Source organism: Pezoporus flaviventris, unplaced genomic scaffold (assembly GCF_033815535.1).
Source record: "Pezoporus flaviventris isolate CSIRO_AGI_PZ_B2104156 unplaced genomic scaffold, CSIRO_AGI_Pfla_v1 ptg000094l, whole genome shotgun sequence".
In the NCBI taxonomy this organism is placed as follows: Eukaryota; Metazoa; Chordata; class Aves; order Psittaciformes; family Psittacidae; genus Pezoporus; species Pezoporus flaviventris.
In genome coordinates, this window is record NW_026892642.1 from 287,865 (window position 1) to 314,666 (window position 26,802).

Consider the following 26,802-nt stretch of genomic DNA (forward strand, 5'->3'; position numbering starts at 1 on the left):
ACATTTATCTCTACTTTATACAACTGCACTGGGCAGTCAGAAACCATTCATTATCTCTGCCTGTCAGAAAGATAGTGCAAACCCACACATCACTGAGGTTGTGCAATCTTATGGCCTGCGCTGTGCAGCGATGAAGTTGATCTTCAGTATTTAAGACAAGCAAATACTCTTGTAGAGATCCAAGCTCCTGCAACAAAGCCGTCAGTGAACACCAACACTTCTAGTAAAGATATCATCCTACTCATTAGCATTAAAATGCTGATCATTACAGTAGTCCCCATGAACCAAAGGTATCTGAACTACACAGAAGACTCTCCCTGACTAGAACACACTTTGTGAACACAGAAATCAGTTCCTTACAGACTGTTCCTACATAATGTGCAAAACCAACTCCAGGAAAAGCACATTTAAATACCTTTAAATTAATTATTAAAGCAGCGTTCCTCTCAGAATAAAGAGTGGCTGTAGGGCTTGCTGCCTGAAGTGCATAAGGAGGAGTCATGACTACTATATAAGGCTCCACAATGGATATGGCAACAGCATGGCCCCTCTAGTAGAATTTGCTGCCAGACTCCACAAGAGAAAGTTTTTCATGTTTCTGAAGCATTTAATGGTTCTAAAGCTCTGATGAACTTTGCCAAGGTAAAGGAAAACTGCTTTTAATTTAACACTGAACTATGTGTCATTCTGGGCACTGGGGAGAGGAGGGGTGCAAGTACAGGAACTGCTTACACTAACTCTGTTTTCTGTAACAAGGAAGAGTTCTGCAAGCGCACGACGAAGAGGAAGAAGAATCCCAGGCTTGGCCATGTCATGACACAAGTTGTTTTCCGTACGGGTAAAAAGCTGCCAAAGTGGCTTCAACAAGGTAAGGTCACAGTCCCTGAAAAAAGCTAATTCTAATGAAATAGTGAGTGACCGTGACCTTATGCCTCTTTCTGGGAGGGAAAAAAACCCAACACAGAACCCCAGACAAATTCAAGAGAACAAAACCATACAGTTTTAACAGATGCATCAATGAAGGAAGAGGCACAAGAATTACTCTAAAATTTAAATTCAGTCAAGTGTTTCAGCACAATTAATTTCATTCCGAATCGGTGAAGTGGAGAAAACCTCACATCTATGAATATGTCCAAATGACTTTGGTAAAACTAAGTGGCCACCTGAAATGAGGACTTGAAAATACCTGTAACCATCACTTTGCAAAATGCTGTAGCTCCATTGACTGAAATTATCCAGTACTGCACTACAGCAGTAAGCAGGTGATGCCCTTCTATAGGGCAGACAAAAATCTCATCTATAGCTTTCAAAACAATTCCAACCCTGCCTCCTTCTTACTCCCCAGTTAAAGCCAACTAACCCAAATGTTACTTACAACACAGAGAGGATGACAAATACTGGGGGGGGGGGAGGGGAGGGAAAAGGGGAAACTCAATTTCAGAATGTATCATCAGATTAACGCAAGGAAAATACTAAATAATACAAGCACAATGGAGACTTGGCCTTTCAGCAATTAAATCTGGCGTCCACATGACAAAAGATGACATTTGCTGATGAAACCACCTAAGGGAACTTGAAAAAGTAATAAACCATAAGTAATTATTACCGTAAGTAATAAGACCATAAGAAAAGCACAGTTTCATTCACCGCCCAAAACCAAACCAATACAGATGCGGTCAGAAAGTGAACCAGTGTGAAACACCCCTCTGACTGCCACTGCTCAACGCAGAGCCACCACAGGCCCTTCACCACAGAACAGCCAGGGCAGTCTCACCAGCTCATCTCAGGCCCCTGCGTGGCAAAGCAACAACTGAGCTGCCTGGGGAGACTTGGTGCACCCTTCCATAGGGGCAGCAGCCCCTCCAACCTAAGAAGCAGGGGACTTGCTGCAGACAAGAACGCTTCCCTCCCCACTGCCCACTTCTAGACAGCCCTGTCTCCAGCAGCCCACTCCACGCCTGCCAGAACCACCAGTCCCCTCAACCGCCTGCAGGCAGGCAGAACAATGAGACTTCTGGATCAAACACAGACACTAGTAACTAAATAAATGAATAAACAAGAAATCTAAGGTTGTAACAGTGCTGCGGCTGCTCTGCAGCACACTGCAGGCTCCCTGCCACATTGCAGCCTTCAGAGTTGAAACTGAAAAGATGTTTTGAGCCAGGCCCCTATAACCTCTCCACTGGTCCCAGCAGCACCATGATGAACACAAAGAGGAGACGAAAGTCACTGCCACTCCTTGCCAAGCCTTCACTTTGCTCCTTCGCACTACGAATGTAATGAATGGCTCTTTATTTTACAGCTGTACTAATGCCAGTGCAAAAAAAAACAATGATCGTGGGCAAACACATCACCAGTCATTGACAAAAGCTCAGACCAATCTTGGGGAGCAAAGGTGTTGGGATCCCACAGCTGCTGGACTCACACAGGACACAGTTAGAAAATCAGAGCCCAGCTCTGAAGCAAGATGCCTCCAGTGCAATAGCAGAACTGTGGTCTCAGCAGCATCAGGAGAGATTCTATTGATTTAGCAAGCAAGAAAAATTCAACACATTCTCATCCTAAGAAATAAAAGAAATTAAACTAAACTGCCTTCAGTCTCCAACTGAACAGAAGCTCCCATCACCCTTCTCCTGGCTCTGCCACTCACAACTGAGGCTTCTGAACTGCAGGGCCCTCAGTCCAGCTCTTCTCAAGCTTGTCCTCCTTTGGTTTGAAAAGGCCATTAAGTTCTCTACAGCTTGTGGGAAGGCCCTCATCTCATCAGCAGTGGATTGGTAAAGTTCATTTGAACTACCTTCTTCTCTGCAAATAAAGTTTCAGTAACAAAATCAGAGTCTGAAACAGAAGTAAAAGCAGAGGCAAAGCTGATCTTTAAGTAGTCTTAGAGGAACACACACCCTAAAGGAGCTAAAGGCATGTGGGACTATCATCTTCTCCATTGTCCTGGGTTCAGCAGTAACAGTCATGTTTTTTCCTTTGTGGTAGCTGATGCAGTGCTGTGTTTTGACTTCCAGCCTGGGAACAGTGTTGGTGAAGCCGATGTTTTCGGTTGTTGCTAAGTGATGTTTACCCTGACCAAGGACTCTGTGAGGCTCATGCTCTGCCAGGGAGGAGGGGAAGCTGTGAGGAAGCAGAGATGGGGCGCCTGACCCGGGCTAGCCAGGGAGGTATTCCATACTACAGCACATCATGCCCGGGGTGGGGGGTAACTGGGAGTCACCCGGAAGGACACGTGCTTCCGGGTGGGACTCGTTTCTTGGCCGGTGGTATCGTATTCTCTTCCCTTGTTATTTTCCCTTATCATTGTTTTAGCTGATAGTTGCGGTGGTGATTTGTGTTGTACATCGGTTGCTGGACTGTTCTTGTCTCAGCCCGTAGGAGTTGCACTCTTTCGATCCTCCTCCCCATTCCTCCAGGAGCGGGGAAGGGGAGAGCCCCAGTGCGGGGGGGGGGGACGGCCCTCGATTGTTGTCAGCTCGGCACCACTCACTGGGAGTGAGTGAACAAGTTACCTGACTGGGTTTAAAACATAACATCTCCCAAGCTGCTTAGCAGCTACATGAAACCCTTTGAACTCTGATACACTCACCACACTCAGAGTGCATCACACTCGGGTGTATTACCCAGCTGCAGGTTCCTCCCTGAAATGAGCAGGTACCAACGGCCCCTGCCTAAGCCCTCTCCTGCCCCTGCTCAGAGCCTGCCATGACTGAGGGTCCACAGCAGTACCTCTAACAAAGAACACCGTCTCTCACTTGGCTTGCTAAAAGTCCACCACTAAGACTTCAAAGCCTGGGCCACCATCTGCTCTTTGCAGAACCTCACCTGGTTTTGTGAGCGCTTCTCTCAGAGCTGGGGTTATCATCTCTCACTTCCCACCCTCCTCCTTCCTCCCAGCGTTCTCTTGAGTCAAGCTCATTCCAACACCTCCTTCCTCGACCTCACATTCTCTCCGTTTCAAGACAAGGAATTACAACCATTTAGATCCAAGCATCACAGTTTAAACGCTGTGGCACAGTTCAGCCACAGACCTGCTGAGCTTAAAACTGACACAAGTGTCCACACGTTAATTCTTGCATTCCTGTAATTCTGCTTTTTACCCCTCTTCCCATCGGACTCTGACCTTTCAGTTTTAGATTTAAGACAGAAAATATACTTAAATAAATAAATAAAACACCACACCAGAAACCAGGTGGACTTCTTCTACTAACACAGCAACCAGCTTCAAGCAGCCTGGGCTAGTGGAAGGTAGGTGGGGTGGAACTAGGTGAGCTTTAAAGTCCCTTCTAACCCAAAGCACTGTGTGATTCTGTGATTTAGTAACATTCTCCAGGGCATGTTAAGAAACAAGCTGTTTGAATCTCCTGTGAGGTTGAGTGGGACCCCAAAGCTTGAAGCCCAAGAGTTTCATGGCTGCACAATAACCTCATCTCTCCACAGAGCACAAACCAGAGGGACAATACATTGCCTGGAGTGACAAGCATCTATAGTTCCAGTTATCGGGGACAGGTCAGGGGAGAAAACCACATCGCTACCACGACTCAGCCCAGGATAATTGTCACTTCTGAGACTTTATGGGTATTTATTCTTTCACATCTGCACAAAGAAGCATGAAAGTCTAAATAATTACTTTGATATTTCATAAAGCATGTAATCTGTCAGCCCCTTATGGCTGGTTTTGAAATATTAAAGGAGATATGAATAAACAACCACCCAAAATCAAATGAGCACATTTTCTTTTCACAAATGGCAAAAAAGGGTTAGAACTAGTCTAAACCAGTTTAGAAATACCTACGAAAAGATTAAACCAAACTAGAAATGGCAAGAAACTGTTCAGACTTAGTCAAAAATGGCATAAAACTGGTAAGAAATTGGCAAAAATAAGATAAGAATGACCAGCAATTGTTTAGAAATAGCCAAAAAAGACTTAAAATGGGTTAGAAAGGGCCAAAAATGGTTTAAACCAAGTCAGGAAAGGGCAAAACCTGGTTAGAAAAAGAAAGAAATTGGTAAGACATGAATGGAAAGGGTTTGGGAATGGCCAAAATGACATAAATAGAGTCGGTATTGCGCAAAAAAGGGTTAGATATAGCTCAAGCCAGTTTAGAAATAGGTAAGAAAAGCTTAAACCAGGCTAGAAACGTTGATAAATAGTTCAGATTTAGCCAAAAATGGAATAAAACCTGCAAGAAATGAGCAAAAATAAGATAAGAATGACCAGCAATTGTTTAGAAATAGCCAAAAAAAGATTTAAAATGGGTTATAAAGAAGCAAAAATAGTTTAAACCAAGTCAGGAAAGGGCAAAAACTGAGTTAGGAACAGAAAAAGAAATTGGCAAGAACTGGACAGAAAGGGTTTGGGAATGGCCAAACTGGCTTAAAAAGAGTCAGTATTGCGCAAAAAAGGGTTAGATATAGCTCAAGCCAGTTTAGAAATAGCTAAGAAAAGCTTAAACCAGGCTAGAAACTTCCATAAATAGTTCAGATTTAGCCAAAAATGGAATAAACCCTACAAAAAATGGGCAAAAATAAGTTAAGAATGACCAGCAATTGTTTAGAAATAGCCAAAAAAGACTTAAACAAGGCTAGAAACTTCCATAAATAGTTCAGATTTAGCCAAAAATAGAATAAAACCTGCAAAAAATGGGTAAAAATAAGACAAGAATTACTAGCAGTTGATAGAAATAGCCAAAAAAAAGATTTAAAATGGGTTAGAAAAAGCCAAAACTGGTTTAAACCAAGTCAGGAAAGGGCAAAAATGGTTTAGAAATTGAAAAAAATTCGTAATAACTGGACAAAAATGGTTTGGAAATGGCCAAAATGACTTAAAAAGAGATAGAACTGGGCAAAAAAGGGTTAGAACTAGTTTACACCAGTTTAGAAATACGTACGAAAAGATTAAACCAAACTAGAAATGGCAAGAAACTGTTCAGACTTAGTCAAAAATAGCATAAAACTGGTAAGAAATTGGCAAAAATAAGATAAGAATGACCAGCAATTGTTTAGAAATAGCCAAAGAAGACTTAAAATGGGTTAGAAAAAGCCAAAAATGGTTTAAACCAAGTCAGGAAAGGGCAAAAACAGGTTAGAAATAGAAAGACATTGGTAAGACCTGGACAGAAAGGGTTTGGGAATGGCCAAAATGGCTTAAAAAGAGTCAGTATTGCCCAAAAAAACGGTTAGATATAGCTCAAGCCAGTTTAGAAATAGGTAAGAAAAGCTTAAACCAGACTAGAAACTTCCATAAATAGTTCAGATTTAGCCAAAAATGGAATAAAACATGCAAGAAATGGGCAAAAATAAGACAAGAATTACTAGCAGTTGCTTACAAATAGCCAAAAAAAAGATTTAAAATGGGTTAGAAAAAGCCAAGAATGGTTTAAACCAAGTAAGGAAAGGGGGGAAAATGGGTTAGAAATGAGAGGAAATTAGTAAGAAATGGACAAAAATGGTTTGGAAATGGCCAAAATGACTTAAAAAGAGATAGAACTGGGCAAAAAGGGGTTAGATTTAGTCTAAACCAGTTTAGAAATAGCTACAAAAAGCTTAAACCAAACTAGAAATGGCAAGAAATTGTTCAGACTTAGTCAAAAATGGCATAAAACTGGTAAGAAATTGGCAAAAATAAGATAAGAATGACCAGCAATTGTTTAGAAATAGCCAAAAAAGACTTAAAATGGGTTAGAAAGAACTAAAAATGGCTTAAACCAAGTGAGGAAAGGGCAAAACCAGGTTAGAAATAGAAAGACATTGGTAAGACATGGAAAGAAATGGTTTGGGAATGGCCAAAATGGCTTAAAAAGAGTCAGTATTGCACAAATAAGGGGTCAGATATAGCTCAAGCCAGTTTAGAAATAGCTAGGAAAAGGTTAAACCAGACTAGAAACTTCCATAAATAGTTCAGAAATTGCCAAAAATGGCTTCAAATGGGCAGAAATGGGCAAAAATAAGGTAAGAATGACCAGCAATTGTTTAGAAATAGCCAAAAAGACTTAAAATGGTTTATAAAAAGGCAAAAATGGTTTAAACCAAGTCAGGAAAGGGCAAAAGCTGTGTTAGGAAAAGAAAAAAAATTGGACAGAACTGGACAGAAAGGGTTTGGGAATGGCCAAAATGACTAAAATAGAGACAGAACTGGGCAAAAAAGGGTTAGAAATAGACTAAACCAGTTTAGAAATAGCTAAGAAAAGCGTAAACCAAACTAGAAATGGCAAGAAACTGTCCAGATTTAGTCAAAAATGGCATAAAACTGGTAAGAAATTGGCAAAAATAAGATAAGAATGACCAGCAATTGTTTAGAAATAGCCAAAAAAGATTTAGAATGGGTTAGAAAGGGACAGAAATGGTTTAAACCAAGTTAGGAAAGGGCAAAACCAGGTGAGAAATAGAAAGAAATTTGTAAGAACTGGACGAAAGGGTTTGGGAATGGCCAAAATGACTTCAAAAGAATCAGTATTGTGCAAAAAAAAAGGTTTTGATATAGCTCAAGCCAGTTTAGAAATAGGTAAGAAAAGCTTAAACCAGGCTAGTAACTTCCATAAATAGTTCAGATTTAGCCAAAAATGGAATAAAACCTGCAAGAAATGGGCAAAAATAAGATAAGAATGACCAGCAATTGCTTAGAAATAGCCAAAGAAAGATTTAAAATGGGTTATAAAGAAGCAAAAATGGTTTAAACCAAGTCAGGAAAGGGCAAAAATGGGTTAGAAATAGAAAGATATTGGTAAGAAATGTTGAAAAATGGTTTGAAAATGGCCAAAATGGCTTAAAAAGAGTCAGTATTGTGCAAAAAACGGTTAGAAATAGCTCAAGCCACTTTAGAAATAGCTAAGAAAAGCTTAAACGAGACTAGAAACTTCTGTAAGTAGTTCAGAAATTGCCAAAAATGGCTTCAAATGGGCAGAAATGGGCAAAAATAAGGTAAGAATGACCAGCAATTGTTTAGAAATAGCCAAAAAAAAACTTAAAAGTGTCAGAAAGAGCCAAAAATGGTTTAAACCAGCTTAGAAAAGGGCAAAAATGGTTTAGAAAAAGAAATCAATTGGTAAGAACAGGAAAAAAATGGCTTGGAAATGGCCAAAATGACTTAAGAAGAGTTAGAATTGGGAAAAAAAGTGTTAGAAATAGCTCAAGCCAGTTTAGAAATTGCTAGGAAAAGGTTAAACCAGGCTGGAAATGGCAAGAAACAGTTCAGACTCAGTCAACAATGCATAAAATTACTAAGAAATAGTAAAAAATAGATAAGAATGTCCAGCAATTGTTCAGAAATAGCAAAAAAAGACTTAAAATGGGTTAGAAAGGGCCAAAAATGGTTTAAACCAAGTCAGGAAAGGGCAAAACCAGGTTAGAAATAGAAAAAAATTGGTAAGAACTGGACAGAAATGGTTTGGGAATGGCCAAAACGGCTTAAAAAGAGTCAGTATTGCGCAAAAAAAGGGTTAGATATAGCTCAATCCAGCTTAGAAATAGGTAAGAAAAGCTTAAACCAGGCTAGAAACTTCCATAGATCATTCAGAAATTGCCAAAAATGGAATAAAACCTGCAAGAAATGGGCAAAAATAAGACAAGAATGACCAGCAATTGCTTAGAAATAGCCAAAAAAGACTTAAAATGGGTTATAAAGAAGCAAAAAAGGTTTAAACCAAGTCAGGAAACGGCAAGAACGGGTTAGAAATAGAAAGAAATTGGTAAGAAATGTTGAAAAATGGTTTGTGAATGGCCAAAATGGCTAAAAAAAGAGTCAGTATTGCGCAAAAAAGGGGTTAGAAATAGCTCAAGCCAGTTTAGAAAGAGCTAGGAAAAGGTTAAACCAGTCTGGAAATGGGAAGAAACAGTTCAGACTAAGTCAACAATGCATAAAATTACTAAGAAATAGTAAAAAATAGATAAGAATGACCAGCAATTGTTTAGAAATAGCCAAAAAAGACTTAAAATGGGTTAGAAAATGCCAAAAATGTTTTAAACCAAGTCAGGAAAGGGCAAAAACTGAGTTAGGAACAGAAAAAAATTGGTAAGAACTGGACGGAAATGGATTGGGAATGGCCAAACTGGCTTAAAAAGAGTTAGAATTGGGCAAAAAAGGGTTAGAAATAGCTCAAGCCAGTTTAGAAATAGCTAAGAAAAGCTTAAACCAGGCTAGAAATGCCCATAAAAAAGTGAAGCATTAGCCAAAACTGGCATAAAACAGGTAAGAAATGGGCAAAAATAAGGTGAGAATGACCAGCCATTGTTTAGAAATAGCCAAAAAAAGTTAAAGTGGGTCAGAAAGGGCCAAAAATGGGTTAAACCAAGTTAGGGAAGGCCAAAAAAAGGGGTAGAAAGGAATTGGTAAGTACAGGACAAGAACGGTTTGGAAATGGCCATAATGGCTTAAAAAGAGTTAGAATTGGGAAAAAAAAAAGGTTAGAAATAGCTCAAGCCAGTTAAGAAATAGCTAAGAAAAGCTGAAACCAGGCTAGAAATGGCCATGAATTCTTTAGGAATTGCCAAAAATGGCTTAAAACTGGTAAGACATGGGCAAAAATAAGATAGAAATGGTCATCAATTGTTTAGAAGTGGTAAAAAATGCTTCAAACAGGGGACAAGCAGGCAAGAATGGACATGGAATAGCCAAAAAAAAGCTTAAAACTGGTAAGAAATGGCCAAAACTAGGATAGAAATGGCCATAATTTTTTTAGAAATAGCCAGACTTAAAATGGGTTAGAAATTGGCAACACTGGGTTAGGAATGGCCAAAAATGGCTCAAACCGAGTCAGGAAAGAGCAAAAATGGGTTAGAAATGGCAAGAAATTAGTAAGAAATGGACAAAAAACGTTTGGAAAAGGTCAAAATGGCTCAAAAAGTGTTAGAATTGGGGAAAAAAGGGTTCAAAAAAGCCTAATCCAGTTAAGAAATAGCTAGGAAAAGCTTAAATAGGCTAGAAACTTCCATAAATAGTTCAGATTTAGCCAAAAATGGAATAAAACCTGCAACTCAATCATGTACCAAGGAAAGAGTCAGGGCATTTTCAGCTCTGTCTTGAACACTGCCAGCCATGGGGCAGCCACAGCTTCTCTGGGCACCCTGTGCCACTGTCCCACCACCCTCACAGGGAACAACTTCTAAGATCTCATCTCAATCTCCCCTCTCTGTCACGTTAAAATCGTTCCCCCTTGGCCCATCCCCACAGGCCCTTGCTCTCCCCACAAGAAATGAGGGCAGATCCCAGGATCATCCCTCGGCAGCCGCAGCGCTCCGCTGCCGGCTCAGCCAGCCCAACTCACACACCGAGTCCAAAGCAGCCACTCTGGGGAAGTCTCTTGAGGTGTTCTGGCAACTCCTACAGCACCCCAAGATCGCCATCGCCACCCACCTCCTTCCACGCTCCTGTGTCCACAGGCGGCACCGGCTCCGAGACACCAAGACGGGAACCACCAGAGGAGCTGCTCTTGCCTCCTCCACCGGTAGCTTGTGTTCCGTGGGGCAGCTGTCGTCTCCCGGTGCCTCTGCTGGAGGGTTCCGTGGGGTTCTGTGACCTCACACACCTGAACACGGGGAGTTCCAGAATCAGCCACCCCTGTGGTCTCCATGTCCCCAAGGTCATTGTGATGCAGGAGCTCTGACTGGGTCCATGGGGTGCTCTGGAGGTGCTGCAGGCATTCTCTGGGATTCTCTAGGGGTATCCCCAGGATGCCCTGGGAGTGCACAGAGACACAGGGCCGTGGAGCAAGCTGCTCTAGTGGAAGGTGTCCCTGCCCGTGCCTCTGGGGGTTGGAGCTGGGTGAGCTTTAAGGTCCCTTCCAGCCCACTCTGGGATTCCATGATTCTCTGCTGTGCCAACGTCGGTCCCTCTCCACTCCTCGTAGGTGGCCGTGACGCCCTGTTCCATGGCCCACGTTGAGCTGTGACCCCTCGCATGCTCCACCTCCGGACCAAAGGCACTGAGGAAGAGCAGCCCGTGAGGGACCTCCCCGAGCCGGCTGGGCAGAGGCTGGTCCCCCCGCAGCCACTCCCGGAGCACCCCTGGGTGCCCAGTGGCCATGGGCACGATGCTGCCGCCATCCCAAAGCCGTGGCGGTCGCTGGGGATTTGCCCGTTGTGACGGGGCCCCCACGGTGAGCGTGGGCTCTTTAAGGAGGGAGAGCCCTGCAGTAACCGGTGCAGAGGAGAGCCCTCCCCTCCCTCGGGGCTTCATGTAACCAAAAACGGGGGTGGGGAAGGTGGGGGGAGGATCATTAAGTGCCTGTTGATGAGCTGTCTGTGGGGGAGGGGGGCGATGGGCCTCACCTCCCCCCCAGCACCCCAAAAAGAGGGGGGTGGGGGAGGGTACCCAATGGACACAACCTCCCATCCCCCACCCGGGGGTGTTGGGGGGTGGCACCTCCCCCCCTCTTTATACCCGGGATGGGAGAGGGGAGGATAAAGGGGGGGATGGGGGGGGGTCTATCCGAAGCCTTATTGACACCGATGTAAATAGCGCGGGGGGGGGGGGGAGGGGAGGTGGGAGGGGCCACCTTAAGAATGTATAAAAAGGAAACTTAACCAATAAATAAAGATTTCACAGGAAATCGAGGCCCCCTCTCCCCCACGTGTTTCGGCCTTTCCCCATCCCCGTTCCGCGATGCTCTCCGCACTTCCGGGTTTGTTGCCTCTGTTGCCTAGCAACGGGGTCTCCGCGTACCGCTTCCTGCGCGTTGCCAGGCTACGGCCCATGGGGCTGAATATGGGGCCTTTCCTCGCCCCTCCCCCTCATTTGTCCCCTCTTCCCCTCCCCCACCGCATACCCATTTTCTCCCCTCCCCCCCTTATGCCCCCCACTCCCCCTCCCCCTTTTTCCCACCCCCATTCCCCACATTCCTGCCATTTCTCCCCCTCTCTCTCCATCCCTCCCCTCTTCTCATCCCACCACCGTTACCCCCCCCATTTACATGCAATTAGCGTAGGACCTGCTTTATCCACACGCACTTCATGTAGGGCTGACCTTATTTACACGTTACTTCCTTATTTACATGTTATTAACGTGGGGCCTACTTAATTTGTGTCCTTTTAGTCCAGCACGCTCAGCGCTTCCAGCAGCCCCCGCCCTTCTCCCTAGGGCCTGAAAGGGGCGTGGCCAAAGGGGTGAGGCCACGCCCCCCAGCCCCTCCCTCGATCTCCCCGTCTTTGCTCACCTGGGCCTGCAGGGGGCGCAGCTGCGCCTGGAGCTTCCCATTGGATGCGGCCAGAGCCCGGAGCTGGATCCAGCGACGGGACTGGAAGGGATGGAGGGGGGGACACAAGGAAATGAGGGACCCCAAAGCCATGGGAGGGACCCAAATACCCCCCAAGACCCCCAAACACCTTAAATATCGCCCCATATTTCCCCACAAGCCTCTCCCTTAACACCAAACCCATCCACAACCCCCAGATCCCCCTCCCAGCACCCCCAAAATTCCCCCTAAAGCCCCAAACTCCCCCATGTCATCCCCTATAAACCCAAAATCCCCCTCCAGGACCCCCACATATCCCTCATCCCTCCCAAAAAGCGGCGCTGGGACCCTTTAGGGACCCCAACCCCTCCCATAACCATCAAATTCCACCCCCCAGACCCCCCCCAAGCCCATCAGGACCCCCCCAAATCCCCATATTCCCCCGTTGGCACCCACCAGCCGCTGCTTCCCCTCCTGCAGCTGCCTCCTCAGTGGCCCCAGGGCAGTTTCTGGGGAGTCCATGGGGCTGCCCCATAGCTCTGGGCCCTGCTGGATCTGGGTCCCCTGAGCCCCTGAGAGCCCCGTGGCCTCCAGCATCAACCTGGTGGCAAGGGGGGCCCCAAAGCCAAACGTTGAGGGGAGTCTGGGGGGCCCAAAGGGGTCCAGATCCCATTTTGGGGACCCCAAAAGGGCTGCAGGGACCATGGAGGTTGGGGGGGGGGCACCCCGAAAGGTGTCAGTACTGGGTTTAGGGAGGGGGGGGGGGGGGGGCTTTAAGGACCCCTATGAGCCCAGCACCCACTTCAGAAGGAAACCCAGGGGGGTTTAAAGTATAGAGGGGGTCCCTAAAGGGTTCTGGGGTTCAGGAGTGGGGAGGAAAAGATCATGGGGGAGGGCCCAGGGCAGTTTTGGGGTGCAGGGGGGGAAACCGGGCTGCAGGATGCATTCGGGGGGGTCCTTGAGAGGGTTTTGGGTGCATGGGGGAATCCATAGGGTGGTTTTGGGGGGCAGAGGGGTTGTTTTGGGGTGCACAGTGGGTGCTTTTGGGGTGCAGGGGGTTGTTTTGGGGTGCAGGGGGGAGGTTTTGGGGTGCCGTGGGGCTTCTGGGATGCATGGGGGTGGTTTTAGGGTGCAGGGGTTGTGTTTTGGTGTGCACGGGGCATGGTTTTGGGGTGCGGGGGTGGCGTTTTGGGATGCAGGGGGTTGTTTTGAGGTGCAGGGGGGATGGTTTTGGAGTGCAGAGGGGGTGTTTTCGGATGCAGGGGGGACGGTTTTGGGGTGCAGAGGTGTGTTTTGGTCCCTGTGGGATCCCCCAAAACCCCACAGAGCCCCCCCAAAACCCTCTAACGCTCCCCACCCCACCCCCCAAACCTGAATCTCCTTGAGGTGCTGGTACCTGAGCCCCGAGTTAAGGAGGAAACCTGGGGGGGGTTAAAGGAAGGGGGGGGGGGGGGTCGGGGAGGATCATGGGAGAGAACTGGGGGTTCCTGGGGATCCCAATGGGATTTGGAGGGGACCTAAAGGAATTTGGGCTCCTGTGCATGGATCTGGGAGAAGAAAAGGGGTTGGGGGGGGGGGCCACAAGGGGGAATTGGGGGGTGCTGGGGGGTTGTTGGGATCCCAATGGAATTTTGGGGGAACCTAACAGGCAAAGGGGTTTGGGGGGTCCTGAGGGGTTTTGGAGGCTCCCCAATGAGCTTGGGTGTCCCCCCCCCACTTTGGGGTGCAGCGGATACCACAGCAGGTTCCCTTTGATCTTCTTCACATTCCTATAGGAACACCCCCCCCCCCCGCCATGTATTTTAGGGACCGATCCGAGGTTTGGGGTCCCTCCAGATGTTGCAGTTCCTCCCCCCCAGATGTTGGGGTGCCCCCCTCACCGCGGGTGCCGCACGTGGCCCATGATGTACTCCCGGATGGGGGCACAGGGCCCCGTGCACAGCCTGGAGGTGGGGGGGAGACAAAGAGAGGGGGTCAGGAGCACCCCAACCCCCCCAGGACCCCAAAAGCCCCCACTGGGGGGTCCCGCGGGCTCCAACCTGCGCAGGTCGGGATCGGAGGGGAGCTCCAGCTCCGCCATGATGGGCGAAATTGGCGGGAACCGGACGGGACCAAACTGGGGCGGGCGCGGGGGGGGAGGCGGCGGGGCCCGGGCCGATCCTGGCCCCTGCGCGCCCCCCCCCCCAGCCCCCTCCCCCCTCTCTGCGTCACGTGGTCATCACCCAGCACCGCCTCCTGCCCCACCCCCGCGGGCTCTTCGCCCTCAAGGTCACCTCGGGTCACGTGGGACGGGGCCTCAGCACCCCCGCACTATAGGGGTGCCCCATAACTTTGAGGGGGGCACAGAGGGGGTGCCCCATAACTTGGGGGAGGGCACAAAGGGGGACCCCCAGACCCCGCCCCATATCTTGGGGGGCACAAAGGGGGCGCCCCATAACTTGGGGGTCCCAGTGCCCGCCCCCCAACACCCCATAGCGCGGGTCCTGGCCGCCCGCATGGGGGCGCTGTTGCACCGGGCCCCGGTGCTGCTACGGGAGCGGCGCCGCTCGGTGCTGGGGGCGCGGCTCCGTGGGGGGGGGGCACCGGGGCTTCCCCCCCCCCGGCTCTCGCCGCTGCTCCGGGGGCACCGGGGCTCGAACCCGGGAGCTCGGGGCTCGAACCGGCGGCCCCGGGAGCCTCAATGGGAGCCGCGACCGGATGTGCGGCGGGACCGGGGCATCCCCAGCCCCATCTTTGGATCCAGTGCGGAGCAGTGGGAAGTGAGTTGGGAATGGGGGTAACGGGTGGCAATGGGGGTAATGGGGGGGCAATGGGAGTAATGGGGGCATTGGGGGTAATGGGCAATGGGGTTAATGGGGAGGGCAAAGGGTGTAATGGGGGCCAATAGGGTCAATGGAGACAATGGTGGGCAATGGTGTCTCTCCCCCCCACCCCAGAGCCCCCCGTCCGGGAGCCCAGTTCTGCTCTTCCAGCCCCATGGAATTCCGTGTCCGCGCTCCCCCCTACAACCGGATCCAGACCTAGATCCGTGTCCATGTGTGGAGCATCCGGATCTGGATCCAGATCCCATAGGATCTGCTCCCAAGCACCAGGAGCTGTGATGCCAATGGGATCCCGTGCTCCCAGATGATCCAAGGCTCTGGAATGAGGCAGAGCTGCAGCACGAGCCGGTGCTTCGGGGTTGGCTTGGGCTGTTTTAGGGGTGGTTTTGTGTGTTTTGATGTGGTTTTTTCCTCTTTTTGGCGTGTTTTGGGGCTCTGAGCCTGTGTCCCACAGGAGAAGCAGCACAAGGTGGTTTTTTTGGGTGGGTTTAGGGTGGTTTGGGGTTGTTTTGGGGGTGGTTTTGAATAGTTTTTGGTTGTTTTTGTGCTTTTTTGAGCCTGTTTTGGGGTTCTGAACTTGTGTCCCACAGGAGAAACAGGAAAAGGTGATTTTGGGGTGGGTTTGGCCCATTTTGGGGGTTGTTTGGGGTGTTTTGGCCTGCTTTTCTCCTGTTTTTTCCTGTTTTGCAGCTCTGACCCTGTATGCCATTGGAGAAGCAGGACAAGGTGGTTTTGGGGTGGTTTGGGGGTGTTTTGGGGTTTGCTTTGGGTGTTTTGGCCTGGTTTTGGCCTGTTTTGGGTCTTTGGGCCTCTTACCCTGTATCCCCTAGAAGAAGCAGGACAAGGTGGTTTTGGGGGGTTTTGGGTTGTTTTTGGCCTGTTTTGGTTTTTTTGGGGGCTCTGACCATGTATCCCATAGGTGAAGGAGGAGAAGGTGGTTTGGGGTGGTTTGGGGTTGTTTTGGGGTTTGCTTTGGGTGTTTTGGCCTCGTTTTCGCCTGTTTTTGGCCTCTTTTGGGGCTATTTTGGGTCTGTTTTGGGGCTCTGACCCTGTGTCCCTTAGGAGAAGGAGGACAAAGGGGTTTTGGGGTGGTTTGGCATGGTTTGGGGTTTGCTTTGGGTGTTTTGGTCTGTTTTTCACCTGTTTTTGGTCTGTTTTGTGGCTATTTTGGGCCTCTTACCCTGTATCACATAGGAGAAGCAGGACAAGGTGGTTTTGGGGTGTTTTGGGTTGTTTTTGTCCTGTTTTAGGGCTGTTTTGGGGCTCTGACTCTGTGTCCCATAGGAGAAGCATGACCACCAGGTGGTTTTGGGGTTGGCTTGGGCTGTTTTAGGGCTGGTTTGGGGTGGTTTGGCGTGTTTTTTTCCTCTTTTTGGCCTGTTTTGGGTCTGTTTTGGGGCTCTGACCCTGTGTCCCACAGGAGAAGCAGGACAAGGGTTTTTTTGGTGGGTTTAGGGTGGTTTGGGATTGTTTCGGGGATGGGTTTGAATATTTTTTGTTGTTTTTGTCCTTTTTTGAGCCTGTTTTGGGGTTCAGAAATTGTGTCCCACAGGAGAAACAGGACAAGGTGGTTTTGGGGTGGTTTTGGAGTGGTTTTGGGGCTCTGACCTGTGTCCCATAGAAGAAGCAGGACAAGGTGATTTTGGGGTTGTTTGGGGTGTTTTGGCCTGCTTTTCTCCTGGTTTTGTCCTGTTTTGGGGCTCTGACCCTGTATGCCATTGGAGAAGCAGGACAAGGTGGTTTTGGGGTGGTTTGGGGGTTTTGGAGTGATTTGTCCTGTTTTGGGGCTGTTTGGGAACTCTGACCCTGTATCCCATAGCAGAAGCAGGACAAGGTGTTTTTTGGCTGTTTTTGCGGGTGGTTTTGGTTTGGTTTTGGCCTGTTTTGGGTGCTTTTTGGGACTCTGACCCTGTATCCTACAGCAGAATCGGGAAAAGGTAGTTTTGGGGTGGTTTTGGGAGTTTTGGATGTTTTGGCATTCTTTTGTCCTGTTTTTGGGCTCTGACGCTGTATCCCAAAGGAGAAGCAGGACAAGGTGGTTTTGGGGCTGTTTTGGGTGTTTCGAGTTGGTTTTTCATTGGTTTTGGCCTTGTTTGGGGCTTTTTGGGGGTCTGACCCTGTGTCCCTTAGGAGAAGGAGGGCAAGGTGTTTTTTGGGTGGTTTGGGGGTGTTTTGGGAGTGGTTTTGGGTGTTTTGGGGTGTTTTTGTTCTGTTCTGGGTCTCTTTTGGGTCTCCTACCCTGTATCCTATAGGAGAAGCAGGACAGGGTGGTTTTGGGTGTGGTTTTGGGGATGTTTTGCATTGTTTTTGCCCTGGTTTTGTCCTGTTTTGTGTCTCTGACCCCGTATCCCATAGGAGAATCAGGGCAAGGTGGTTTTGGGTGGTTTTAGGGTGGTTTTGGTTTATGTCCTGTTTTGGGATTCTGACCTTGTGTCGCATAGGAGAAGGTGGTTTTGGGTGTTTTTGTTCTGTTTTGGGGCTGTTTTGGCACTCTGACTCTGTATTGCATAGGAGAAGCAGGACAAGGTGGTTTTGGGGGTGGTTTTAGGGTGTTTTGGGGTGTATTTGGGGTATTTGTGGCCTCTTTTGGGGCTAGTTTGGGGCTCTGACCCTGTATCCCCTAGGAGAAGCAGGACAGGGTGGTTTTGGGGCCGTTCTGGGGTGGTTTTGGGGTGTTTTTGTCCTGCTTTTGGGCTGTTTGGGCTCCGCTGTTGGCAGTGGGGACACATGCCATGCCAGACCTTGATGTGAAGGATGGCCTCCCCTGTTACCAGAGAGCCATACAGCAGAAAAAAGGGGCAGGCCCAGCAGCCTGTAGTTGGCATATATTGGAGATATGATCTAGGGCAAATCCCTGCTCAAGTAGGGTCACCCAAAACATATATAAAACAAAAAGGGGGAGATGTGGAGGCAGTGTTCTCACAGGAGAGTGGATAATTGGTACATAAATTCTGAATAATCCTGAAAGATGCAGCAAGGCCGTGAGAGGCCCGAGGAAGCATGAACAAGCAAGATAAGAAGAAGCTGGAATTCACTGAGGTAATGAGAACTGTGGACTGTTGGCAAGTTTTCGAGGTCAAGTTCTCACACCTGTGCTTAACCAATTCTATGTTAGTTACAAAGGGTCTTTGAGACATGTATCCAATCATAATATGCCAAATCAAGACATGTCTCCAATCATAATATGCCAAATCACTGTAAGTGCATGTAAGAAATAGTATATAAGGAGTTACGGCTTTGTAAAAAATGGCTTTTGTCTGATCATATTGATCTCTGACTGAGTCCATGTGTTTTCTGCGGCACGGAGTTATTGGGGGGGGGCAGGAGGCAGCAGGCGGGCACTAGGACCCTGATTCCGGCGCTAGAGGGGGCGGGCACTGGGACCGGCTCCTGACAGGGAGGAGGCAGCGGGCGGGCACTAGGACCCCGATACCGGAGCTATATAGTGCTGAGGGTGCTGGGGGTTCTGTGGGTGCTGGGGTTTCTATAGGTGCTGGGCTGACTGGGTGCACTGGAGCTGTTGTGGTTGCTGGCAGTGGTGGGGGTGGTATGGGTGCAATGCATGCTATGGGTGCTGGGGGCCCTATGGGTGCTGGGGGTGCACTGGGTGCTGTGAGCCCTGGCCCCAGTCCCTGCTCCAGGCACTGGGGACCCCAGTGCTGGCATCTGGGAGAGGTCCAAAGAGTGCTGGGATGGGTGTTGGGAGCTGGGATGGATACAACCTTGAAGCTTGTGAGGTCCTAAGGGAAGATCCCAAGCCTGGAAGCAGGATGCTCCAGCTGGATGCAGGGATGAAGTGGGATGCTCCAGCTGGATGCAGGGATGAAGCAGAACCATGGAAGTTTGGGTTCTCCTTCATCATTTGGGTGTGGAGAGGAGCCTTCAGCATGGATTGGAGCCATAGAACAAGGGGTGATGGGTTCCAACTGGAACAGCGAAGTTCAGGTTGGAGATAAGGAAGTGAGGGTGCGCTGGGACACTGGGATGGGTGGGATGGAGAAGAAGGGATGGGCTTGGAGCAACCTGGTCTAATGGAAGCTGTCCCACCTGCCTCTTCATGCCATGCTTTAATGGTGGGGCAATGATTGGACTTGATGCTCCTGAAAGTCTTTCACAAACTGGTTGATTCCCTGATTCCCAGCTCCCGCTTCCCACTGTTCCCTGCCCTCCATCCCTCATCCCCATCCCTGCGCACGGACCAGAAGAAGAGGTGGGCACGCAAAGCATCCTCTCTATGGGAAAATAAGGCAACTGTATTGAAGCTGAAGCCAACTTCAAGCGACGCCGCTCCTCAAGGCTTCTTCCCCCTTAGAGCCTGCAGCAGCTCCTGCACCCGACTGACAAATTCCAGGAGCACCCGGTATGGGAAGGAGCAGATGTCACCGGTGCTCGAGGCCGTCGGAGCCGGCATCGTCTGCTGGATGGACGCATGCAAGACGTCCTGGTGGCTCCATGTCGGGGGTGCCGCGGAGGCTCCCGCGGAGTGGAACGTCCCCAGCTGGTGGAGGATCCACTCATGGAAGTGCCTTGTTGAGGTGTAGACCCCCGGTTGCTTGGCCCTGGCGCAGCCGCGGCCCCAGCTCGTCAGCCCCACAACCCAGAAAAAGTTGGCATGGTTGTCCCGGCACATGAGGGGACCGCCACTGTCACCCTATGGAGGAGAAACAGAGAGGGGATGAGGATGGGGATGGGTGGCCATGGCAACGCCTGAGGGGACCACTGCTGCTACCCTTTGGAGGAGAACGGGAGAGGATGGGGAGGGGTGGCCATGGCAACGCAGAGGGGACAACTGCTGCCACCCTATGGAGGAGAACGGGAGAGGATGAGGATGGGGATAGGTCGCCATGGCAAAGCAGAGGGGACGACTGCTGCCACCCTATGGAGGAGAACGGGAGAGGATGAGGATGGGGATGGGTCGCTATGGCAATGCTGGAGGGGACCACTGCTGTTACCCTATGTGGATGGAAGAGTTCTCCTTCATCATTTGGGTGTGGAGAGGGACCTTCAGCATGGATTGGAGCCATAGGACGAGGGGTGATGGGTTCCCACTGGAACGAGGGACTATGGGTTGGAGATAAGGAGAAATTGTTCCCTATGAGGGTGGTGGGACACTGGGATGGGTTGGATGGAGAAGGATGGATGGGGCTTGGAGCAACCTGGTCTAATGGAAGGCATCCTTGCCCCTTGCTTAGAACTGGATGCTTTAAGCTCCTTCCCAACCTAACCCATTCCATGAATCCATGCTCACGACATGGTTTAGTGGTGGAATCTCAATGCTCTTAAAGCTCCAACCTCTATGGTCCCTGCGCAGGGATGATGGAGCAGGAGCTGGATGCGCTTCCAAAGCTGGGATAAAGGGGGATGCAGAGCAAGGCCCTGCAGATGGGAGAGGAGAAGGGAGCCCCAGTGGCACATCCTTACCTGGCAGGTGTCGATGCCACCCTGCGGGTACCCAGCACACAGGTTGTGGCTCTTGATGGCCCCTCGGTACCATAGGCTGCTGTTGCAGAGCTTGGCATCGATGAGGCGGACCTTGGCCTCCTGCAGGGCAGATGGGGACGATGCCCCCGCTGTGGGGACACAAAGGGGGTCAGGACTGGGGGGAGAAGGAACAGATATGGGGGTATTTGGGGCTGAAAAGATCAATGGGAGCCATCAACACCGCCCCATGGCATGGGCTGCATCCCCTTTCTTCTGCATCCTCAACATAAGGAGGACATGGAGGGACCTTCAGCGATGGGACAAGGGGTGATGGGTTCCAACTGAACCAGGGATGCTCAAGTTGGAGAGAAGGAAGTGGTGGGAGACTGGGATGGGTTGCATGGAGAAGGTCGGGATGCTCCATCCCCAGTCGGAGCAACATCCAATAGACGTGGATGAGCTTTACCCTCCCTTCCATCCCATTCCATGAATCCATGACCCGGCATCCCAAGGCCAACGGGGCCGTCGGGCACTCACTTCTGGCCTCCCTCGCGCCCCATCCGCTGATGAAGCACTCGGAGAGCTGGGACACCCTGAGCGTCGCATCGGGCAGGCAGGCGAGCTGCACGTGGTACCCGCACTGCACCGGCTGGTCCAGCTCCACCAAGGCAATGTCGAAGCCGCCGGAGACGTTAGTGTAATATTCATGGACCACGACCCTCTGGATCCAACGTTTCTGGGTCTCGGAATTGGCCCAAGCCAGGTCTGTGATTCCGACCATCACGTACCAATCCGTGGTGAAGCTGGGAGGGAGTGGAAGAGCAGGGATTGGAGCCATAGGACAAGGGGTGATGGGTTCTGACTGGGAATTGCAGGTTGGAGATAAGGAAGGGATTCCCTATGAGGGCACTGGGATGGGATGGATGGAGAAGGTTTGGATGCTCCATCCCTGGTAGTGCTCAAGGCCAGCTTGGAGCAAGCTGCTCTATGGAAGGCATCCCTGCCCATGGCAAGGGCTTGGAACTGGATGATCCCAAGCTCCTTTCCCACCCAACCCATTCCATGATCCATTCCATTCCATCCCATCCCATCCCATTCTATGGAGGGGTGGGAAGGAGCCACATTCCTGCTGCTGCCCAAAGGAAAGCACTGCCCCAGCTCGCCTTAGGCTCAAGGGCTGTCAAGGTGGAAGCAGCCTTCTCCTGAGCGCTCCTCCAAGTGCATCCAGGATGGGGAAGGGGACAGGATGGGAGCTGCTCCTTGGCTATTCCCTATGGCTGGAATCCCTTCTCCCCCTTACTTTTGCCCGACGAAGCAGTGAGCGGCCGTGAGGACCCATTGTGGGGTGATGAGGGACCCCCCACAGATGTGCGAGAAGCCGGTGGCCGTGGGGAACTGGATGCTGACCATCCATGGCCAGGCGCCCTGGTGCGCATCCACGCCTCCGACGATGCGCGACACCCCATAGGAATCAGCCATGGGACGGGTACCGCAGGTCCCTCTGGAAGCAGAAGCCCAACACTGGATGGTTAGGGATGAAGGGCGGGCATCATCCCGCCCCACTGGGTGACGCAGGGACAAGGGACCCTATGGGGTGCCCCACAGCTGTGCTGTGCCACCGCATGGGGTGATGGCGAGGAAGCGGGGCTCTCCCAGTCCCACCACCCCACTGGTGTGACCATGGTTGGGAGCAGCAGCATCTCCCTATGGAATACCAGGAGCCCCGGAGCCTGGTGCCACTCACCCACAGCTGTCCCAGGAGCCATGCACCAGCCAGGCCAATGCCAGCAGGATGAAGACATGGAGCAAAGCCATCGCTGTCATCACCGCTGAGGGTGACCCCAAGGTGCCACCAAGGTGCTGCCACCACCACTGAGGGTGACACCAAGGAGCTGCCACCAAGGAGCTGCCACCAAGGAGCTGCCACCAAGGAGTTGCCACCAAGGAGCTGCAACCAAGGAGCTGCTACCACCACTGCGCCCAAAGCGCAACTGCCCCAGGGATACAGGTGCTGCATACAGGTCCCTTGGTGCTGCGGCTGATGTCATAGAGAGGCAGGTTTCATGGGGGGGGGGGGGGGGGAGGGGGCATAGGGGATTCCATGGGGGGTTCCATGGGGAGATGGAAGGGGTCTGATGGGCTTGGGATGATCTGAATCCTTATGGGATGCTCTGGAGCTCTGTGGGATGCAAAAAATGGAAGCAAATGGGGGGCACCCAAAAATGGATGAGAGCACGCCAAAGGGCAATGGAAGCAGATGGGGGCACCCAAAGGCTCAAACAAGCACATGGGAGCCCGCCAAAAGGACCAGAAAGGTGCCCAAGGAACCGCAAGGATGAGGGATGCAGGGGGCAGAAGCAGCATCCCCATGGAGCAAGGTCCCTGGTGAGGATTTATCCCACATTGATCCCAAAACCACCACTGTTTGCCCCTCAAAAGCACCCAAAATCCTGGGATTTGGTGGGCAAGGAGTGGTGAAGGGGTTGTCCTTATATCCCAGAGCCTGGAAGCGGGATCTGGCAGCAGGAGCCTCCGTGCAGGCCCGGATCCAAGGACATGGCTGCTGCCCCAGAAGCAGCTTCCCAGCTTCTTCTTTGGGCCAAAAAGAGGTGGAATGGGGCCCAGGTTCTTGTTAAAAGCCACTTTGGGGGGGGTGGGGGGGGAGTTCAAATGGTGCCAAATCCAGGGAATTTGCCCAGGAGGGGGAGGGTGGGGAAAAGAAGGGATTGGAAAGGGATTGGTGCAGAAGGAATGGGGTTTGTGTGGTATTCCTGGAAGTGGGCATGGTTGGATGGGGCTTGGAGCATCCCGCTCCATGGAAGGTGTCCTTGCCCATGGCAGGGGCTGGAGCTGGATGAGCTTTAAGGTGCCTTCAACCCAACCCATTCCGTGATTCCATGACTCCATGATCCCACACCTCTGTGCTGCAGTGTGGATGTTCCCTGGTGTAGGGACCTTAGGGAGGAGCTGGTGGCACAAGGGAGCTCCAGAGCATGCCACAAGCAGAGCATCCCACAGGGATTCACAGCATCCCATAGGGATTCACAGCATCCCACAAGCAGAGCATCCCACAGGTGTTCAGAGCATCCCACAAGCAGGGCATCTATCTTGGGTTCAGCAGCAGCAGTCATTTTTTCTCCCTCTTGGTACCTGGTGCAGGCTGAGTTTTTGACTTTCAGCCTGGGAACAGCGCTGATAACACCGATGCTTTTCGTTGCTGCTCAAACGTTCAGTCTGACCGAGGACTTTGTGAGCCTCATGCTCTGCCATGGAGGGAGGAGGAAGGGAAGCCGGGAGGAAGCAGAGACAGGACACCTGACCCAAACCAGCCAAAGAGGTATTCCATAGCACAGCACGTCATGCCCGGGAGGTAACAGGGAGTTACCCAGAAGGGCACTCACTGCTCGGTCGGGCTCGGTCGGCGGGTGGTATTGTATTCTCTTCCCTTGTTATTTCCCTTATTGTTATTGGTGTAGCAGCAGTGGTTTGTGTTACACCTCAGTTACTGGGCTGTTCTTATCCAACCCGGGGGAGGTACATTCTTTCCATTCTCCTCCCCATCCCTCCAGGAGCGGGGGCAAGGGAAGAAGGGGGGGGGGGGAGGTGAGCGAGCGAGACTGCGTGGCTGACTGGGTTTTAAACCACGACTAAAGTTGAGATTGCGATTGCATGGGAACCTAGATACTCCTCTACCACACAACAGCAACATTTCACAGAGTAAACTTAGGCAAGAAGCTAACTCCACACAGAAAAATTACCTTCAGCAACCAAATTGCTGTCATCCATCAGGTCCTACTTTGTTCCTCATCTGCACAGAGCTGTTTCAGGTCTCGGTTTCCTCCTGATTTGTTAGGCTAGTCGGCCACAGCACATTTTTTTAGCACTACCTTGATGCATACCTTGAACACAATACCTGTTGAAATAAAAGCCACTAATTGTCCTATTTTATAAGAGACAGCTGAATATTGTTTTCAGAAACCTTAAAGAATCTTCAGCTTACTTAAAAATTGTGGTTTACTTTAATCTGTATCCGAATAATAAGCTTGTACCTTAAAGCAGAATCCATGGTTTGTTGGTGCTCCAGAAATCTTTTTGCCTGTCAAAGACATGTACGTATCACTAAGGCTGAATTCACAGAAAAACTGCAGATGCCTTGGCTCCTAAAAAGAAGAGCAATGTACTATAGTTAGACTATTTTTAGCCAGCCCCTCCAGATAAGAAAATCAGGAGATGTAGTGGTTATCCTGGTCCAAAATAGTCTTAACATACTGTACGTTTAACTCCGACATTGTGAAATCTAGAAAGAGACAACTCAGCAGCAACTTCATAATGCAGAGAAAAACCACATCAAACTAGTCAAAGAGCTCATTCTGTCAGAGAGGGAGAAAAAACGAAGTACAAGTGATGACACTTCTGGGAAAGCATCCGCTAAATTCAAGCCACAATAATATTACAGCAGGAGTCACGTTTTGAGAGCTGTATGCATTTCAAACATCAAAATAAAAGGTACTTTCATAACCTGAAAACTGTCCACTCCTCTTTCTAACCATTCTCTCCATCCTCTAAGATGAACCAAGTTAAGGAAGAAAACAAAAGAGGTTTGCTGAAGGATACAAAAGCAGCTCAATGATTACTCTGGCAGTTAGCACAGAAAATTCACAACAAGAAAAATCTTTAAGTGCTTTACGTAAAAGGTGTCTCAACTCCAGTGTATCCTGTTTAACATTATCAGGTTTCAAGAACCGCCACCAAAAAGTTGAAGTAGTAAAATGGAAAACTGTACAGTGACAGAACATGAGAACTCGCAAAATCTTCCTGTAAAATCCCTTTATACACAGGGGTTTTTTATTTTACACCATGAAGTAAGACAACCCCTTTTCAAAGCACCTACTTACCCTTCAGCATTTTAACTACCAGCTGAAAATTGATTTTAAAAGAGTACGCTGTTAACTGACTGGAAAAATATTGATCAGAATGAAGCAAAGTTGGGCAAAAGGAAATTACTCTAAGACAATACTTTTCCAAGTTTATATCGCTCTACATTTTATCTAGAATAAATATTTTTCTTCCTTTTTATCGGTGGAAGTTGAAATTCAATTTTTTCTTATTAGAACAGATTTTAAATACATACACCTTTGCTCTAACTTCGTTATGTTATTATGTTCTCCCTTTTTTATTTTCCTTTACCTTAGATGTACCTTTAGTGGAAAAATAAAGGCCAGATCTTCTCAAAAGAAAGTACAGTTCTGTCCGGGATTTTTCCCCCTGCTCCTTTGCATGCAAATAACTGTGAATCTCAGGGGATGTGCTGGAGCTTAGGAACATCTGAAAGAAAACATCAGATATGCATTTCTCCTTCCACCTGAAACCAGCTTTCTATTTCACTAACATACTCAGACAGAACTAAGGGGAATAAACCCCTAAATCCAGTATCACACCACAGGAATTCAATTATGATTGCATCTGATCCCATTAAGAGTACTTCTGACTTAAGATGTGTAGAATGTTACACAACTCCAAGGTATGCTAAGCAAGTTACATATTTATATAGAACGTATGGTTTGAAATGAGAGCATTAGTTATGCAATATGTTGACTTCAGCAACAAAACCAGTGTTAAGAAGTTCTGATCCCATGCCTCAGACCCTACGTATAGAAAACTGCAAATGAACGCTACCAACAGATGAAGAAGAAACAAAACAAAGCTACCTCTCCTTCCTCCTGTGTTACAAACCAGGTAAAGGAACCGATCTGAGCTAAAATTAATTCAGCAAAGAACTCACAAAAACTGAATCACAAACCCATGCAGGTCAGGTAGATGTTACCATTTTCAAAAGGAGGAGACAAAGGAGCCACCTGAAGGGGTGCCTGAGCAGGAGCTTTAGGAGCCAAAAGCAGAAGCTGGGCCAATCGTCGAGACAGCTGCTCGAGATATTCAATGGCTTTGCTTTAGCCATTTCAACCAGACATTGTCAGAGCGCAACACAACTGTTACCTAGCAAGACACTGTTATCTTAGCAAAGAGCAAGTACACAGTTCTACTCAGTCTGCAGGACAAAACTGCAGAAGTACCCATTAAAAGCTGGCAACCACATTAACTTTATGCTCATTCCATGAAATGCATTATTCATTTTTATTCCTCTTCTTCCAATAAAACTGCTCAGAACAATGACTCACATCTAAGCATACTAACCTAGAATCCTTCAATTTCCAGATACGCAAAGGAACCAACGTCATTACTAAGCTCTTAAAGGAAAATTGCCCCAGGCTGCTCTGTACTATTATCAATTCTATCCAGACTTCTACAGAGATAGGCAACAAAGGCTTTTCGGGTTGATACCTGCAGTTGCCACTGCTGCATTTTCCTCCTGTCCACTGCCACTTCCAGAA